Here is a 19,572-nt window from a genome sequence, read left to right as displayed (position 1 = left end):
AAAAAAAAAAAAAAAAAAGCGCTCTTAATTGAAATTAGAGCTGGGATTTCTGTGCCTCTGCAGAGATAGGTTAAGCCCATTGGGGCTAAACAGAAGGGAAAATAAAAATAGCATCTTTATTCAGGAGCAAGGAGGAAGGTGGGCAACGATAAAAAAAGATTCTCTCCGGCTTCAGCACACCTGGTTTTCACACGCCTGCAACCTCACTTTTGAGGCTACATTTTGTAGCAACAGATTCCCGCAGATTGGGTAGGCAGCGTGTGCTTTTGTTTCTCGTGCGGGAACCTTTATCCCTTTTCAATTCAAATACAGGTTCAGAAAGGATGTTTCAAGATCAAACCACATCTCCTGCATTTGGATCAAACCCGACGTGCGATGAGCTCAGGAGCCGACCCCCACCGTTTCCTGGAAAACTTTACRCCAAGCCACAAGTGAAACGTGGTCTTTATCCTAACAGTCGTGTCCGCAAAGATAAGTGTCCGATCTGTAGCAAGGTGTGCAAGAATAAAAGGTCAGGGACAGACCACCGGAATAAACGGCATCGCTCCCACGCCTGCTCCTGGCTGGACTCCTATGTCCCTCTGCACCCGAGGTTCACCTGAACTGATAAAGAGCGTAAAGACCACTTCACCTCCCACTGGCTCACTCGATTAAGTGGACTCCAAAGCAAGCACATTTGGAAATCTGACATTTATTCCAACACTTCAGARGTGTTAAATCCTTCTAAAAATCACGGTCTCGAGCCAGAGGGGTCCTTAGGAACCTGGTACTTAATTGCAGCACTTCCTCTCTCTTCAAAGGTGTCAACAGTGAAAACCTGCCCTGCTCCTCTAACCTTCCCTCTCCCGGGCCTCAATGTCACCCTGAACGATCCCTCTCCTCTGCTGTTATTCAAGGGATGGTCGCACACACACAAGAAAGAAAACACGGACCCAGCCATGTTTTAGAGCTGTGAAGAGATGAACAATTTCCACGTTGTAATTCCAAGTTAGATTTTACTTCTAAGAACAGGTTTCTAAATTCTTGGCTCGGGAGTGATGCCACAGTCTGTGCCTTCCGCCAGCAAACATGAATCGAGACTGAAGAAGGGCCCAAAATACAACACTGCCGGTTCCAGCGAGAGCTCCAGCCTGGCTCCGACCTTCACAGCTCACACTCAGGCTTCTTCCACCCCTCGCCCAGTTGCATACCCTAGTGCAAAAAGCCCAGCGAGGAAAGTCATGTTTCCAGCACGGAAGGTGGAGGGCTGCCCCTCTGCAAAGCTTCCCGCAAACGAGGCTGCACGGACTTCATTTGCCAGCTTGGCAGCGGGAAGTCCTACAGGGTAACCCGAGAGGCTGCAGGTCCAGAGAGTATCAGTCAAGTACGGMCAGCTACAGATTACTTGGATGCATTCCGTTCCCTCATCTGAACTACCTGCATCTCCRTAGCGTCCTCTCAAGGAAAAGTCGGAACGACAGTAAGCATGAATGCATTCAGAAAACACAGAAAGCAAACACGAGGCCTGATTTTACTTCTTACCCCAGCTGTATCGCACTGCGATAATACTGTGGATTGTACAAGCCACTTTGAGTCACATCCAGACTTTTATTCACCCCTTTGAGATGCAGAATGCTCTACAGTCTTATAGATATCAAGCTGACTAGACCAGCTGTGATGACCAACGCTTTGGGCACTGATTTGGTTATATGGTGACCAGAGTTTTGAAGTCTCTCCAGATAATCCCTTGGCAGCTTTCATTTGTATGATTGATTACGAGAGCACCAACAGCCTAGAGAGGACAGCTTTGGATTAGCCAGCCTTGAGACTAGGTTTTCAGAGAAGCTCCCACCTGCTCTGGAGAGCCTGGCTTGTTGCATGTGGAGCTATTGAACTCAGTAGAGTTCCTGAAGCCGGTCCAAAGCTAAATAGGTTCTAAACATAGATATCATCTCGAAATTCGGTGCTTTCACAGCCAAGCACATTTGGAGTTTTTCCGTGCAGCTGGACAGAGCAGATCATAAGAAGGTCAGACACATGCAGCTAAACTCCCCAAGACTGCTCAGAGGCAGGGATTCATCCCATCTAAATTCTGCTCCCAAAAATTTGGGTACATAGTCCAACAGAGGAATCTGGCTGCCTCTCTCAGGAGCAGAGGTTGATGCCTCTGAAGAACCCCTACCTAAGGGCAAGGTGGACTGTGTTTTGGAGCTACCCCTCTCCCACTAGACACCCAGGCTAGACCAGAGTCTCAACTATAGCAAGCTATAGTTACTCCAGCAAACGAAGCTTCGTCGAAAAGCAAAAGAGACCTTAGAAGTTCTAGTTCCCAGTCCCTTCCAGCAGCCCCGAAACGTGCACTTCCTTCTCAAGCTGATTTTTCCCCCCTCCATCGCAAGAGCAAAGCACATGTTTGCACTGTCAGCATCCAGAGACTGGACTGCCTCCAGATCCTCCTTCTGGCTGTACCGTCACCTCACCGAGAGCTGGTGCTGTGCCTACTTGATCCCTCTCAAGGAACAAATTACAATGCAAGCACAACAGTAAAACAAGAGCCGGGTCAGGGCAAGCCGGCAAGACACCGCTGCTACGCAACGACCCACGCGGGCGCCCAAATCGACAGCGCTGGAAATGCAGAGAGACAGGCGGCACCTGAGGAGACGTGCAGCAGAGGTTGGGGCTGGATCATGGATTGTTGCAAGCATGAAAATTCATTCATATGAATTTGGAATATAATACCTGACACAAGATGTATCGCTGCTGCCACACTGCAATCCCAGATAAGGACACAGCAGTAACAGATGGAGGAACAAGGCACTTATCTTGTTAGCTGATGGATTTATCTCTCCTTCCCCCACCTTCCCTACATATTCCATAGTGTGCAGAGAGCCACGTTCCTTACCAAAGCAGCATATGGAGCATGAATTGATTTCTTCCTAACACCCCCTCCACACTTTAATTCAATAAGAGCTGGAGTGGCGGATAAACAGCTTGTTGTGCTAGGAAAATTTCAAAACAGTCAAGAAAATGTCAAACTGTCTTTTTTATGAGTGCCTTTTTTTCCCCCCYCTCTCTCTCCCGTCTCCTCTCCTAGCCCTCCCTCCCCAGCCTGCTCGGGAGCTCAGCGCGCCGGCTGGCAGCGAGGATCCGGGTGCACGGGGCTGCAGAGAGCGGCGCCGAGGCAAGCAGCGACCGGGGCGGCTTTTGCGAGGCCGGTTCGCGGCAGAACGTGGCTTCGCTCCCATCCTTGGACGGGAGCTGGGAACAGAGTGGCTCTGGGTAAAAGATTAGACAGATGGTTTCATCTGGCAGCTCCCTTAATCTCATTACTGGAGCTAGTGGAAGTTTTTAATACGATCGCTCTTTCCTGCTCTACCCTCGCCCCGTTAGAAACGTCCTTTCTTCTCTCCCCCAAAGAAACATTTTTATAGGAATTTCTTCACCAGAAATGAGTAAAAACTTTAAAACCTTTTCTCTCCCACCGTATTTGGTGTGTTTTTTCCTCTAAGTGCCTTATTTTAGTGCAGAAAAGGAAGACTTATTGGGAAGGGGGGGGGAAGCAGTTAGACGCTTTTCTTTCTGCTTAAAAACATGGAGCACTTTGGAAACAGCACAGACCTACTCCTGACAACCAAAAGCTTTCTCACGCGCTCCCGCCCGCGGCCAGGGCAGCCGCGGGGATCGCCGGGCCAGGCTGCCTCCGTCGGTACCCCGACCCGAGGCCACGGAGGCAGCACAGGAGTTGCGTGGGGAGGAAAAAAAAAACCCAACCTCAACTGGAGGCTGGGGGGGGGGGGAGTCCAAGGGCTCAGTCCCCCCGCGAGACATCGGTGCTTTCGGGGTGCCGGCAAACCTCCAGCCTTGCAGACCTCTCTGAAGCATCTCGCTCCAGTGCTTCCTCACACGTTTCCTTCTGCTCTCCATCAGCCAAGGACTGTGACCTCCTCCCAGATGCACCATCCCATCACTGCCCTCTTTTCCAGCTCCCCTAAGCCTGCTGCCGCTCGCTCCCCTGAATACTTCTCGCGAGGTAGGCACCATGCACGTAGCAAGCGATGCCTCTGTTAAGCAGCTCGTATTTTCCTCACTGTGCAGCTATCATGACCCTTTCCTACAGACCAGAGACCATCACAGCCGCCAAGTTCAGCCCAGGATCACGCACGGCCTGAGTTAGTCCTGAGTTATGGCCATACCACTTCTAGTGCTGGGTAAAAGTCATTTCCAGCCCACACAGTTTGCCACCAGCCGTATTTTACTGCCTTGAAAACAGTGCTGCAGTGCTATTAGAGCAATGGGATCCACTCAAAGAGCCTGCTTGCGTATTTGGAAAAAAAATCAACAAGAACATGAGGAAAGAAAAGGGGAACGTGCTCATGGAAACACCACAAAAACCACTGTATTCCCAACAAACTCGGTAGATGATTTCACTTAAAGCAAACAACCAAATACAAACATGCCCCAAAGMAGCAGAGAAGCTGCTGTTTCCTCCAAACTTTCTCCTGGAAAGTCTGCTTCTCAGCCAGCTCTGGTGACTCCCAGCTGCCGCCAGACCGGTGCCGGTGACTGCAACCCGAACGTGCGCAGAAGGCCCTGTGTAACCCGGGTGAGATGCCACCACTAGACCCACCGCTCCGGTCAGGAGGTAGCATCAGTGCCCCCTTACGTCCCCGTCGGCTGGCAGCCGCAGCTCAGGGGAGGGCCTGGCTTCTGCAAAGCCCAGCGCGGGACAGCGTTCCCGCAGCCCCGCCGGGGAGCGGAAGGAAAGGCAGACAGCACAGCTGAAATAGAAACGCAGGCAGGGCCGAGGGGAGCGCGCTGCGCGCTGCAGCACTTTGCAGAGGGCTACTGTGGACGAGCAAAATCCAGAATCTCTCAGCACACAACGCTCCCTCCTCTCCCCGGGGCCCCAGGGCGGGCTATCGCAGGCTGAGGACCGAACCAAGGACAGATACGGATGGTGCCCTGCTCGCAGAAACCCCCAGGGCGCCGTGGACGCAAGGAATTGTGCAGCAACACAACACCTGGGGCTGCAGATCCCTGCAGGGCAGGCGTGCACGAGGGAGCGCAGCTGTTATTAATGCACTGCAGCATCAGCACAGGCACACAGCAACGAGAGAGACGGCGAAAGCCCCTGCGCTCGGGCGGGGAAGACCGAATCCACAGGAACGCATCCCGGCAGGGAGGAATGCGTCCCGACGGTCGGCCCCGCTGCTCCGTCCGCGCTGGGCGAGCGAGCCCGTCTCCCCACCCCCTCTCTGCAGCAGAGCGGTGCAGAAGGCTGCAGGATCCTGCAGGCAGAGGCTGTATTTAGCATGCAGGAGACAGCGCCGAGCAAAAAGCCCTGCCTCGTGCCACGGGGCCCYGCGAGCGGCTGGCGAGGGGCAGCCGGCTGCAAGAGACGGGGCAGCGCACRCACCCTGCCGTGGGGACACCCCCAGCCCCTTCTCCCCCACGGGACCCTTTCAAACCTGCTCCTTCCRAGCCCGGCTCTGCCRAGCACCCAATTACAGCTGCGTGGCYGAGGATGAAAAGCCGCTCTCCAGAGCAGCCCGCATCCTGTTTTCTTTCCTTTTATTATTTTCTTCTTTCAAGGTTCCCCTTCCCTCCCTTCTCATGAGGTTAAAGAGCTAAAGACCAACTCAGAGACAGATAATAGAGTGACAGTGCCTCATAAAAAAGGAGCTGAAGCTTTGGAGAAAGCTGGCATACGGTGCATGAGGGATTTCTGTCGCAGCAGCTGGGAGTAACAGTGACCCTCTGAACTCAATTTGCTCCACGGCTTTAAAGCGGAGGGAAGACTTGGGGCTGTCGAACGCCTCCACCAGCTTCCAAGGGTCCCCCACGGCCTGGCACAAGCTTTCCGCAGCATCCTGCCTTATTGCTCCTCCCCCCCCCCCAAGCTGCTCTGCTGTACAGAGCGATTGCTTTTAATTCATAACCAGGGATGGAAGTGGCAAACGAGGCCCTTTGGAGAACTGCTTTCACGGGAAGACCCCAGAGGTTTCCCCCTACCCCAGCAGGAGCGGAGAGGGAGGCTGGAGGGCCGTGCACAAGGTGAGCGCTGCAGCAGCCGTGGCTGGAGGTAGGAGGCACTGGGCATCCTTGCAGCAGCCAGCCGCATGCAAATAGCTCYGTGCGATTGCACAAACCCATCACATACATTCCCCCTCTGCCACCGCCTTTTTTTTTTTTTAAATGAGTAGAAATTCTTCCCACTACGCATTAGCGCCCAACGTAATGGTGCAAARCATTTTTCATTTATCATCATAATGCCAGTCAAACGAACCCCCTAATAACGTAAATGCAAGAGGAAAGCTATTAGAGTTTATTTGTGCAGTGGCTTTGAACTCGTCCCCACTGCTCCAGCCATGTAACTGGAGGGGACGGATGCAGCTCGCCTCTTCAGGCCCCTTCAGCGAAAGCTATTCCTCAGCTAGCCAGACTCTTTCCTTACAGACCATTATGGCCCTGCTCATACAACTGTATTTGCCGAATTATCTACATAAACACCTAAATACCTGAAATAACCCATTGCTGTTTAGAGCGAGAAGCAGCAGTGAGATCTTTCGTGCCTTTTCATCATTGAGATTGGCTCCAAGGCGAGTTYCTGGGGAACACCACGCCTCAAGCACACGAGCTTCAGACCCAAGCCYTCCCCGGCCACCAGCGCTGGCCCTTTTGGGTCCCTTCAGCTGAGCAGACTGTCACTCGTGCAGGGAGCTCTACCGAAGTCGGCAAGGCTCATTTGCACAAGTCAACCTGCATGCACATAAAAGCATTTGGAGAACTCGATTTCATCTTGGAGATGGTCTTTCAGCTCCTTTGCGGCAGCCCTTCGAGCTCAAGATTTCATTGCCAGCACCTTTCCTCACTGCCCTGCAGTCCCACCTCGGTGCTCCAGCTCTGCTCCTCAGCATCCCCTGCCTCCTTCCCACGTATTCCAGCTCAGCTTGGCACAACGGTTCTCATCCCACAGAAGCGCTGTCCAGGAAAGCCATCAAAAGGCATTTCATTTTATACACAATAATATCCTCATTAAGTCTAAATTAAATGCATATTTCAGAACCTAAGAGTGAGAGCAAACTGTTCAGTCTTATGCTTTATTGAACAAAACTCTTTGTGTGGAAAGAGCCTTTGTGCCAAATTACAGCCCTGCTGATGGGGCCGAGCTATTCCCAGCCGTGCCGTAACCAGCCCGTCAAGATGTGCGGGGCTGGCAGGGAGGACCAGCACCGTGGAGGGAAACAGAGCAGCCTGACAAATTCATTTACTCATTAACTTAAGAAGCCTGTTTTGCTCAACTTCTACAAAGCAACATGCTTTGCAAGTAGGAGCCTTCCACGGGGCCGATGCCCCCCCTGCACCACGGCATCACCGGCCCCTTTCCCCCTCGCCGTGCACGGGGCTATATCGCATGGCCACAACGCTAGCCAGCTCCGCAGGTCAGAGCTGCCACAGCTTGAGCAACCAAGAGACATCAGCTTTGGAAAGAGCCCCTCCAGACCAAGAGGATCAGCAGGAGCCAGGTGAGAAAGAGCAGGTGGCGAAACTGGGGTGGAAAGAAGAAACGCGAGTTGTGAGCCAGTGTTGTGGCGGAGGAGGGCTTGCAAGAAGGGACAACGATAAAACCCAGGGAGGCAGACAGATTAATGAGCGTTTCCCAACTCCGATAATTTCTGGACATCAACACATAAAATTTACTATCTTATCAGGCTCCTGAAAAGGATCTCAAGGTGCCGAGGGACGAGGTCCTGGCTGACCTTCGCGCAGGAGGTCTGCACCTTGGGCCCGGGAGCTTCCCGGGCACCGAGCGCGCAGCACGCCGGTGCAAGTTTCTGTGCACGGGAGGGTGTATTTTGCATCGCCGTGTAAAGGCCATGTTCGTGCGTTCGTGCTTCCTCTGCATCGATGGCACCACAGGCAGGAGCACACCCAGCCGTCAGCGCCCGCACGCCGCTGACATGCCTCCRAGCGTGGGCTGGAGATAAAACAGGGCGTTTTGCGGACGGGTCTGTCAAAGAGCGCGCGGGCGCATCCACGCGACCGTGCCGACGYGCTAGGACGCTACTGCGCCAAGCCCAGAGCCGCCGCGAGTGAGTTGCCACCTCCGCGACCTCCGGGGAAACGCCAGATCGCATCCGTTGTGCTCGTCTAACCACGCATCAGCCTCGCTCGCTCGCTCTGGACAGAAAGTAGCAGTGGGAGGTTCAGTCCTTGCTCGCAGCTCTGTGTTTTATACCATCCTGATGAGAGAGCCAGCTACGAGTTTCTGCAGCATTTAACTCCGCAGCGCTTGCTGCCAGCATTTTACCCAAGCAAACCATAAGTAGTTTTGGTTTCTCAGACACAGAGGCGCTGCCAGAGGGGCAAACACTGTCCTTATTCTCATCTCTTTTGTGCCTGGCTTAGAGTTGATGAGACAGACAGCAATAGGATTGCTTTCCCAAGGCATTTCAGGACGGGTCCGTTGCTATCCTGGAGTGTTTTTTATCCTCTCGACTCCGTCCAGCCACTCTACGCCACCTCCTTGCRGGCGCCTAAGCGCTAGGAGAACTGTCCAAGGAAATCACGCTTGAGCTGCCACAGCAGGGTGCTGCCTGCTCTAAAGAGCTACCACAAGCCCCACGGGAGAGGGGACTTCTGCTGCCTCCACAGAAGCTGCTACAGGAGACAGAGCTGCATTAGCGGCTACCACTGCATCTTGCTGCGACCCCTCACTTTGCAACTGCATCCACCTAACAGGTCTAGCCCTCACGAGACGCTGCTCTGAGACGTATACCCGGCTCTCTGGAGTTGCACCATTTCTCTACTCAGCGCCGCAGTCTGTGTCAGCTCCCCATTAAGATTTGTAGGCCATGCAAAATTGCTTTATTGACATTTAAAGGTCTTCGTCAATCTGGCCCCACATATCTTTGTTATGGAGGATGGGATTCATTTCACCCAAATCTGCYGCCTTAAAGTTCAGCGCCAAGTCTAAGCTATTTTTGCCTTTGCAAAAATGTTGGTTGCTGGCACGCTCTGTGAGAAGCATCAGCCCCTCAAACCATCTCTRGGGTCCAAGCTCCCTCACCACAGCCCTGCCCGCCCCTGCGCCACAGGCTGACACGGTCACCCTTGCAGAGCCTGCAGCCCCATGACCCACGGCACGTTTGCACAGGAGGCTCTGCTGGCCCCAGGGAAGCAAGCCAGGCCCTTCCTACACACATACTGAGATTTGGACCGGCAGCAGAGGCAGCGTGACAGGCACGGCTGCGAAATGCTCGTCAGCCAGAGTGGGAGACAAGTCAGGAGAGTCTCCAAGCCAGATCAACCACATGCAAGCATGAGGTAGAAAAGCATGAAGACAAAGAGAGAACAAAATGCAGGGGTGCTCCACACCTTAGAAGCACCTGCCAAACCAAGAGCTTTTATGCAGCCACACGACATGCAGAAAGATGAGGCAGATGTCTTAGAAGCTTGTGAGATCACAGCCACCAGCTCAACGTAAGGAGTCAACAGGTGTCACCACGATTCCTCCTAAAGGATACAATGRGATCCACTGCCAACCTCTGAGACAGCTACCTCATAGCCTCCCCCAAGGCACTCAGGCACCCCCCACACACACACACACCAATTCATCAGGTCAGACTACAAGTGATTGCAAAGCCCTGGGAGCACAAGCCTTACTCCCAGCTGAGAGTAAAGCCAAAACAAGGAGATAAAGCTCAGAAAGAGGCGCAAGGAACATCTGCTGAACACATCGGTATATGGAGGGGAGCAGAGGTGATCCCTCAAAGGATCTATTACAAGGAAAAAACGTTGAGCAACTACATGAAATATCCAAAGGGGGATGTTAACTATCAATAGTAACAAGTGGAAGCATGGCAGGACACAGTCAGGCCATCAAATCCCTATTTTGTGTTCAAGATAAGTTTGCGCTTCAGAAGGTGGAGGCCAGAGTCGGGAGAGGCTAGGTAAAAGCRGGGTCCGACTGAGAGTCAGGATGGACTGCAGGTTTGAAGGGGGGAGGCAATTTGGTGAAAGTGATGCTGAAATAGTCGAGTTCACAATTCAATGGAAAGAAAGCAGCAGAATAAGGATAATGGACTTCAAACCCCAGTCTGCAACAAATTCAGAAAGCTGGTAGATAGGGTCTCTTGGGAAATAATCTAAGGGAGAGAGAAGGGGAGAGCTGGCAGTTATTGAAAGAAACTATATTACACGCACAATAGTAGGTTATCCCCACACAAAGGGGAGATAGGACACATAGTAAGAGACTGCTACAGCTGAATCAGGAGCCCACTGAATGACCTCGAAATAAAGAAGAACTTAGAAAAAAAAAACAGAAACAAAGGCTTATAACTAGGGATGAGTACAACAGAATTGCAACAGCACAGAGGGACAAAGTCAGCAGCACTAACATGCAAAACAAGTTTCAATTAGCAAGGGACACAAAATAAGAACAAAACGGCTCTTGGAGTTGTTCAAAGAAAGAAAACGGAAGGTTAGCTCTGTTTCCAAGCAGGAGAGGAGAACATGTTGTGGAGAGATCTTAAAACACGATGTTTGATTATACGTGTATTTAGGAAGGTCAGTTGTGAGCAGATAGCTGCAAAGCACGTGTTAGCAGGGAGATGGGTGTTCATGCCAGAACAGTGAGGGAAGGGAGTAAAGAGACAAAAAAAGAAAAAAAGTCAAAGACTGCTGAAGCTCACCCTTGAGCTCACAGAACCCAGCCAGAATCATCCCAGGGCCACTAGTGCTTCTCTTACAGGACTCTCAGAGGCCAGGGGAAGGGGCAAGAAATCTTCATCTCTAAGAAAAAAAGCCAGGAACTCTAGGCAATCACAGCTCAACTTCAATCACTGGATAGATACTACAACAAACGATGAAACAACTGCAGCTTGTAAGTCCCGAGAATTTAATAAAGTGGGGAAAAAAAACACTACTACCAACATGAGTTTGTCAAGAACAGATCATGTCAAACCAACCTAATTTCCTCTTTGACAGGATAACAGAACTTGGTGGGTAAGGGAAAAGCTGTCGACATGAAATACCTTGACTTTAATAAGGCTTCTGATGCTATCCCACATGGCATCCTCCAAGGTAAGTTGAGGAAACACTGTCTAGACGTAATCACCGTGATGCTGGGGGCAGAGGGGAGAAGGGATAACAGCCTGCTGTCAAAGTGCTCTCAAAGAGTTGTTATCTATTATTTACAATCAAGGTAGGAGGGCAACTTAAAGTGGGATTCCTCTGGGCTCTGTCCTGAGCCCTGCTCTATTCAATATTTGCATTTAACAACTTGCATCATGGAACCAGAAGCACACTTATTAAAATTTGCAGATGATGCCAACGTCGGAAGAGAGGGRCTGGAAGCGCTCCGAGGATAAGACCAGAATTTAAAGTCATCTCCGAAACGAGCAATATGAAATCCAATATGGACAAGTGCAACGTGATACAGTTAGGAAGGCRAAATCAAATGCATGTATAAAAATGAGGGAGACTGCCTAGGCAACGGCATGCAGAAGAGGATCCAGGGGTTAGGGCAAACCACAAACTAAAAAGGAATYGACCAGGCTACAGAAAATGGCAAATCTTATTATGGTCTACGTTAACGCAAGAGTCACAGGAAGGACGAGAGAGAACTATTTTGCTCTACTTGGTTTAATTCAGGCCTCAGCTGCAATACTTCATCCCGATCTGGGTGTCACACTTTAAAGAAAGCTAAAGGTTAAGTTACTGTGGCTTAACACGTCACCACGCATCAGCCGACCTGCGGTAACCGCTTYGCCTTAGCCTGCCGTATACTCGGCTCAGCCAAACCCGAAGCTCGGGGTTTTCTTTCTTTTCAAAACAATCTGAACTGCATTTGCCACAGCACGCATGCAGGGGTACGCACACGTAAGCCATTGCTACAACCGGAGYGATACAACTGATTGCGCATCTGAGCCGTGGACAACTTGGGTGAGTCCCCAGAATAGCAATGACATTGATAAGAGACATGGACGGCTGTCAGGAAAGATGAAAGTTGCTGGGGTTTGCTTGTCTCTAAAAGAAGAGACTGAATAAGACACGACAGCACTCTCCCCATACGCAAGTATCATGTGAAAGTAGCAGTGAATAATTATTTGCCACATGCCTTGGAAGAGGGAGGCAGGAGAAGAAAACAGCTTAATTTGCAGCAAAGAAGATTTTGGTTGGATACTCGGAACAGCTTTCAGTAAGGCTGGCAAAATGCTTGCAAAAGGTCTCTGGGAAGCTGTGACACGTCCATCACCACAGAGCAGCTTAGACAATTGTCCACGAAGGATGTGCCAGATGTGCTCGACTCCACCTCAGGGCCAAGACTTGAGCTACGTGCCTGAGATCCCAACTAGCTCYATGTTTTAGTAGTCCTACATGGTTCATCCAGCATCCATACTAGGATGCAGCAAGCTTTCATGTTCCACAAACACGTTGCRTCAGCGTAACAAAGGACTGGACCATGAACCGTTTTCTCCTGCTGGCAAGCAACTGCTGTACAAGTAATCCTGGCGATGTCAATGAGATACGCCTGCAAGCACCTGCTCACCAGTGGGAGCAAGGGCTCCACCAGCCAGACAGCGTGACCCCACAAATCACAGCAAGCCACACTCAGCACTTTTATTCTTTATTGCTACAGTTCAGACAGCTCCATTATTTATCCAGATTACTTATTCATGTTCTATTTCCAGGGACAGCCTGCATCACTAGAGAGTTACCATCATCTCTCTTCTCTGTGCACCCCAACTCTAACCCTCTTCCATGCAGTATTTGGACATGGGGCTACTGTAGTTCATGTAATAATGTTGGTTCTGCCAAGAAAGGCACTCCTCCAAGCCTCAGGCCACCTCAGGTGACTGTCCCATTCTGTCTCCCTCTCTCACATAATTTAAAGGTCTTGGCAAGGAGAGAAAGGGTTTACTGAAGGAAAGGAGTTTCCAAGAGCAAAACACATCATTGCCAGAACTTCTGAGCACTCCTATGCCAAACCTCACACAGACCTGCACTTCTAGATACCTCACGATATGGCCATCATCCACTCAAGTCCCTGTCCTAACAGCCTTCGGAGTGCATCATGCCTCCCCCTGTGGAGTTTCCCCATGATCACACTAAGGTGGAAGGGGGAAAAAAAACATCAAAACAACCAAACGAATTCCCTTACCAAAATGGTCAACTCTTGTTAAACAAGGGGAGGCTTCTCCAAAGAGTGATTAGAATCACAACAGCAGCCTAACTSCATGTGAAACAACACTCCAGGCACACATTTCTCACGACTGTCTCTCAAACAGTGCTCTGAAAGGCTTGCAGTCCTATTCCAGTGGGTGCTGAGCACCTTTCAGGACACATGGTAGATTTTAGATTTCCCATTGGCTTCAGTCAGAGTTGGAAACACTAAATGTTCAGCCAAACAAATTCTCTATCACAGGTGCAACCTAGGATATCAGATGCAACGCCACTCTGTGCCATTATTCAGGTATTTTGCYATTCTAGCCAACCAAAATACATCAGAAAAAGAAATCTGACTTACTTTGCATATTCAGGAAGTGTAGCATTCAAACTGTGTCYTCTTTGACTTATCATACAGACCTCACGGCCAAGACCCATGCCGATCACAGACATCATGCCATACACAGCAACACCGTCATCCTAACGAGGCATCTTATGACCTAAAAGCCCGTATCTCCYGCTTCCAAGTAACTTGAAGAGATGCACAACAAGTATCAAAGTCCCAAGAAATCACATGCTGAGCACATAAATACTCCTAGCTCCAACTTCCAAGCCTCTTCTCCGAGTTGTCCTTTGAGGTGCAGAACCGCAGTAGCAGTTGAGAGATGTTCTAATCAGTGCATCTAATTTCAAACAGTGCAAGGACCATGTTATGCCTTGGGATAAATGTGAAAGGCTTCTATTGAAGTAAAAGAAAGGTACATACTTCAGAAGCTGGAATTTGGCCTTAAAAAAGTCACTAAAACTAAAATATTAAAGTGCATTTAAAACCATAATAAGACAGATTAACAATCAAACAGAACAGCTTGCCAAGGGACTGATAACTGAGTAGGATTCCAGGGGCAGACACCACTTATTGAAGGAAGGCCAAAAAGGCCTTGTTTAGAGTAAAAATGGCTTTTGATCCAAAATACAGCACGGAAATTCATTTCTTCTCATACATTTTCCATGAGAGAAACAACCCAATCAGCCTTGTTTTGAGCAGAAACGCCAAAGCTCCCACCTGGAGCGTTGTGCTCTGCTCAGCAATGGGAGGGACAGGAAATTACCCAGTGACTCAGTGGCATAATGTCAGCCACGGCTCCCTCTCGCAGCTACTCGCAAAGCGCGTTTGACTCATCTGAAAAACGATTCAGCCCAGCCTGGTCCCAAATATCTGAACCACTCMGAGAACCGACTGCAAATCCCACTCCCTCAAGGTTACCTCTGCMCGGAGCTGCAACATGCCGCTTGTCAAGGGGAAGGACTGGCAGCGAGGAAGGAGGACAGCATCCAGAGAGACTCTCCAGGGTTGGTGGACAACTGGGCACCATCCCTTTAGCGCAACATTATGGGGAAAAGGCCACGAATCTGCAGAGCAGCACAGCCTGCAAATTTGCTGGTTTCAGGCTTTTTCTTTCTGAAACWGACCTCCCAGAGCCCTCAAAGGTGGAAGCAGCCTGGTGAGAGCTCACCGGCATGTGCTGCCTGGTCTGGAGAACAGATGCAGTACCACCCTGTGACACCTCCGGGTTCAATCCCTGTAACCAGCAAGGTGCTCACTTCCCCCCTTCTTTTTCTCTTCTTATGCACCCTACTCCTTTCCTAGTAGGATCTGGACTTGATTTTATTTGCTTGTTAAAATGCCTGTGCAGGAGACATCTTTCATCTGTCAGCACTGTCCTAAAAAGCAGAGAAGTCATCAGGAGAAATTAGCTGCAGGAGTGGCTAGGAGGGGCAGTGTGAGCTTATCGTGTTCGTTCAAAGACTCCCTCAGTTCTTACTCAGCGATTCTTGAGACAAAAAAGCAACGAGCTGAGCTGCCAGTGCTGGAGTACTTGTTGCTATAGACTCAAACCCTTCACCATCCTGGAACAGAGCGATCGATGCATGTTTCAACATCCATCAGCTTCAGCATGCTAGCTAGGAGCTCCCCAGGCCCACCTCCTACAAGACCTATCTCCTCTGTACAGCAGCCCTCCTGTCCCCKGGCTTGGCAGAAATCCCCTGCATCCCATGGTCAGGGATGCTGATTTCCSTTCACTGAGAGTAGTAAGCCTAGTTCATTCCCAACCACACTCAGTGATATAGTCTTGCCAGATTTGGAGCAGAAACCAGATGGCGTCTCTACTCCTGCCTGACTTCAGAAGCTTGTGTGTCTGATAACCGCCTTAATAACAGAGGGGCAAAGAAAGGTTAACCAGAATTTTGCTCAGGTTCAATCCAAACTTCACAAGTATTAGCCCCAAAACATGGCTCAGGTCTACCAAACAAGCTCCAAAGACTCTGCACACCTGAGAAGGCACCTCCTTCACTGAGCCCTCAGAAAGTATCAAAAMCAGCATGTGATGAGCCACCAAAAAGGACCTCACACAGTGGTAAGTGCATTGGGGCTCAGGAGTCCATGCAAGTGGAGCGAGGGRGTCTCTCCTGGATCCCACGGGACTCAAGACCCTGTCCACAAAGTGGGGAGAGAATGACCTAAGGGTGGCAAGCAGAGGGTCTCACAAGGCAATCAAGAGCCCAAGCTGTACTTTCCCATCACAGCTTGACTGGCTTCCTGGCAGCCCCGGCAGCTGGGGCTTTGTCGATCCCCCTCGCCAGCGAGCTTTCATGTTCGCATGGCGGTTAGCTCCCTTGAAACGCAGGGATGTTCAAGCCCTGTTACGTCRGCTGGGGTCAGGGAGACCGAAAACATAAGCGTATAATCCTTTCACAAGTTAATTAAAGTAYCCATCCATCCTTCATTCAGACCATTAGGCATGGGTTTTTACAATTAATTATTTGGAACTGAATCAAACAAACAAACAAGCAAACAGAAGACGACATGGAAAGAAAGCAAAGCAGGGAAAGGACAGTCCTGCGGTGGGGTATTAGCCAGGCTCCTCGGCACGTTGCTCCCGTTACCGCACCACTCAAAGCAAGGCACAAGACTGCTTCGGCCATTGAGGGAAGGTCCAATTGGAGGTGAGGGCTCTTGGCCCTCTGGTTCAGGTTTGAGTGCTATCTCAAGCTGCTCCTACGACCTTGGTCAAAACCCTTTTTGCCTCCTCTTGTTATCATACCCCCRGCCTCTCCTACCACAACCCAGCACCCACTCCCTTGCCCATCTCAGCCAGACCTGTGAGTGCAAATGCAACACAAATAAATGATTTATAAGCCAGGAGAGCTCTTCAGGGAGATCTTGGTGAGCTGAAGCACTCAAGTAGACAGAAGGCAGTGCCTTCCAGCATCGAGCTCCCCCAGCACCCAGGGGGGAGGGGGTCACAGTCAGGCTCTCTGCCACTGCAGGACCTCTCTCTCCAAGCAACCACGAGACAAACACTGAGACCACAATGAAGAGCGGAGGAGCCTTTCCACCAGCTCAGAGAGCCAGGAAGGGCTCATGAATATTGCACGGAGAGCAAGTAGCTCTCCTACGCGCTCGGAATGAAGCTGGCTCCCCAGGTGAGGCTCTTTGGCCTAGTTTATCTCCTCTTCCATGCTCTCTCTCTCTCTTGATTTTGAAGCCTCATTTCAGCACATGTATGCAAGGGGAAAGAGGGAGGTGGGAAACAGGGACCCGTCCCTCCTTTTTGCACCTTTCCCCGGGCTTTTTTTCCTCACTTTTCCTTCCCTCTCATTTGCTCTCGCAGATACACGCTGCCTCTTATCCCCTACCTCCTTCTACCCCATGCCCTCCCTACTCCCCACCAAGACAAAGTTTAATGTCTTTCCATCTCTTCCTGAGTAAATTGCAGCGAGCCTGCCGGCTGCTCGGGTGGAACGYACTGTTTTATATGCACCATAAAAGGAGACAACTCTGTAAACAATATTATTTTTAATAAAAACCTAGGCTTTGGCAGGCCAGCTGCTTTTGTGTCTGTCTTAATTTAATCAGACGATCAGTTCTCTCGAGCAGCAAGAGAGAATGAAAAGCATTAGCAAGGAATCAAGGAACTGGTGAGGAAAAGATGTGATTTCCATCAAGTGCTTTCTGGCCCAGCATGTTGCTATGTGAGCAGGACCACATCTTCAGGAACAGGTTGCCACCGTGGCTCATTCACAAACAACTTTGTCACGGCTCAGGAAGGCCAGGACCACGTCTAGCCATATCACCACACCAGCAGGGATCCGGCTGCCCGTCAGGGATCACACCCACCTTGTTRCTGTAGCTGGTACATTACTTTCCCTGTAGTGCTTGAGAAAAGCCCCCATAGCTGATACGAGCAATTAACAATCCACATTTGATGACACTTCCTGTCAGAGCAGACTCCTGAGGCTTTTCTTGGGCCTTGGCATGTCTTTYTGAACCCCAGGCTCCCCAGGACAGGAATCTGGTGGCCTCCCACTCTTCTACCACAGTACAACCAGCCAGACCTGCTGCTGAGAGCTGCCTTTCCCAAGGCAAATCTCAAACCTCAGACGCCAGGGTAGAGTGCCCTGTTCGAGACTGTCAAAACCCAACAGCAGACAATCATCATAACATTAAGATAAGGACGAAATAAAATACCCTCCAAATATACCCCAAAACRTCCAGCTGGAAGTATGGCATGCACTGGCGGGGCATTATTATGAAATGCATCTTCCAAAGAGCCCACAGAGGCTGCAGGAGAGGAGGTCGGATGAGCAGCTGCAACAGCCCACCAGAGAAGGCGAGCAGCAGCTGCCCAGAGCAAGACAGCAACGCTCAGCATCACAAGCAGCAGCTGGTTTTGAAAGGTGTCACTTACAGACAGCAAAAACCTGGTGGAAGCAGCTGATTTTGTGACACGTCTATTCTTCAAGACCAAGCAACAGCCAGCAAGCATCTGCCAAGCACAGACTATTCCTTTCCTCTCGAACCAAGTGCTCACAGGAGGCCTCACTGCCAGCAGACTCGAAGCTTGGCCGTGACGCCCTCCCCGAGCCTGAGCTACTGCAAATGTGACCSCTACCTTCTCTTCCTAGTTGCCTTTTTGGGAACTAAAACCTGGTGCAGTGACTTAGTAACAATCAAAGGTTTTTTTTACTTGCATTCAAAGCCACAAATCCTCTAGAATAGAGTTCCTCAAAAATATGAAATAATAATTGCTAATTACAGACACAAAGTAAACAAATTAATTTATATTTACTTGTGTTTACCCAGTTACAAAGAACCCTAATTACCTAGCACATTTTAATATCTTAAAAATACATGCTAAAGCACAGCCATAAATATCACCAGTAAAGCAAATATGGTGCTCGGCATTGCAAAGGAGTTAAAATTAGTATTTAATTACAAGAAATCGCTTGAAGTTCTTTTGCTACCATTAATCACTTCCAATTATGAATGTAATTATAAGTCATCTTTTCTGTTTGGGTGGTCCCTACTGGGACGCAAATCAGTGACCCTCTGCTCCGGAAGGGAGAGCCACACTTTGTTATCCAGATGACAACTCCTCGCCGATTGTGTTAATGGGACGGGTCAATTAGAGTCTCGATGGAGCGCCTAAAGGCTAAGGGCATGCAGACAGGGAGAGGGTGAAGAGGAAGACAGTGTTATTTCATTCCATTTGCCTGCACTGATTTTACAGTGCTCTGTTTTCACCGACTTCAATGGCTCTATCCACACTCCAGCAGCAGGAGAGCAGAATCAGGCTACAGAGATAGATAWATTGATGCAAAAAATAATCTATCCTTAAATCATTAAAGGCTGAGATGATAACACTCCCTCTTGCTACAAGGCAAATCAAAGTGTAGAGACGTCCTTCCCGCAACACGAAGTTTTTCAGCACCAGCGTGCGGCAAGTCAGTGGGTAAAGTTGAAACCTGCCCCCTCCATCTCTCTGCTCGAGTCCCCCCCAGTCCTCACCTTTCCTTAGGCAGTTGGTTGTTAGCTGAACTGGCTCCACCTCTGTTGTTTTTGGGGGAATAACCCCTCTTGGCAGCACAAGATAGAGTGAATGTTACTATTTTAGCTCAATGAGTAGGGGTCAGTCGAGCTCAGGTCTCTTCTAATCACACATGGCCAATGAAATAAATATAGGCATCAGGCCGGACGAACGCTGCCTCTCGCAGAGCATCCCTGGTCCAGGCCACTAGTGCCCTGGTAACGATACTCTGCATCCCACCACTCCCCACGGATCGCTACCTTGACTCCCTTCAAGACCACTTAGCCTTGTTGTCTGCTTCTGGCAACGCGTGTTACTGAACAAGACCAAAACACAGAAGACAACAGGGAAAAAATCAAATGGAAACATTCCCTTTTGGTTCCCTTGGTACTTCTGCGCATGGAATGTGATTAGACAGTCCTTATCTTCATGGGAACAGTTGTTAGCAATAATGAAATCATCCAGCCCTTTTCTTTTTTGAAATCCAGCCACATCCTTTGGCTCCAGGAAATAGGGGCAGTGACATGAGCTGTTTTCATAAAAAGCCACAAGA

This window comes from Rhea americana, unplaced genomic scaffold (genome assembly GCF_003343005.1).
Source record: "Rhea americana isolate MKP2758 unplaced genomic scaffold, rheAme1 scaffold_48, whole genome shotgun sequence".
NCBI lineage: Eukaryota > Metazoa > Chordata > Aves > Rheiformes > Rheidae > Rhea > Rhea americana.
Note: the sequence above shows the minus strand (reverse complement) of the source record.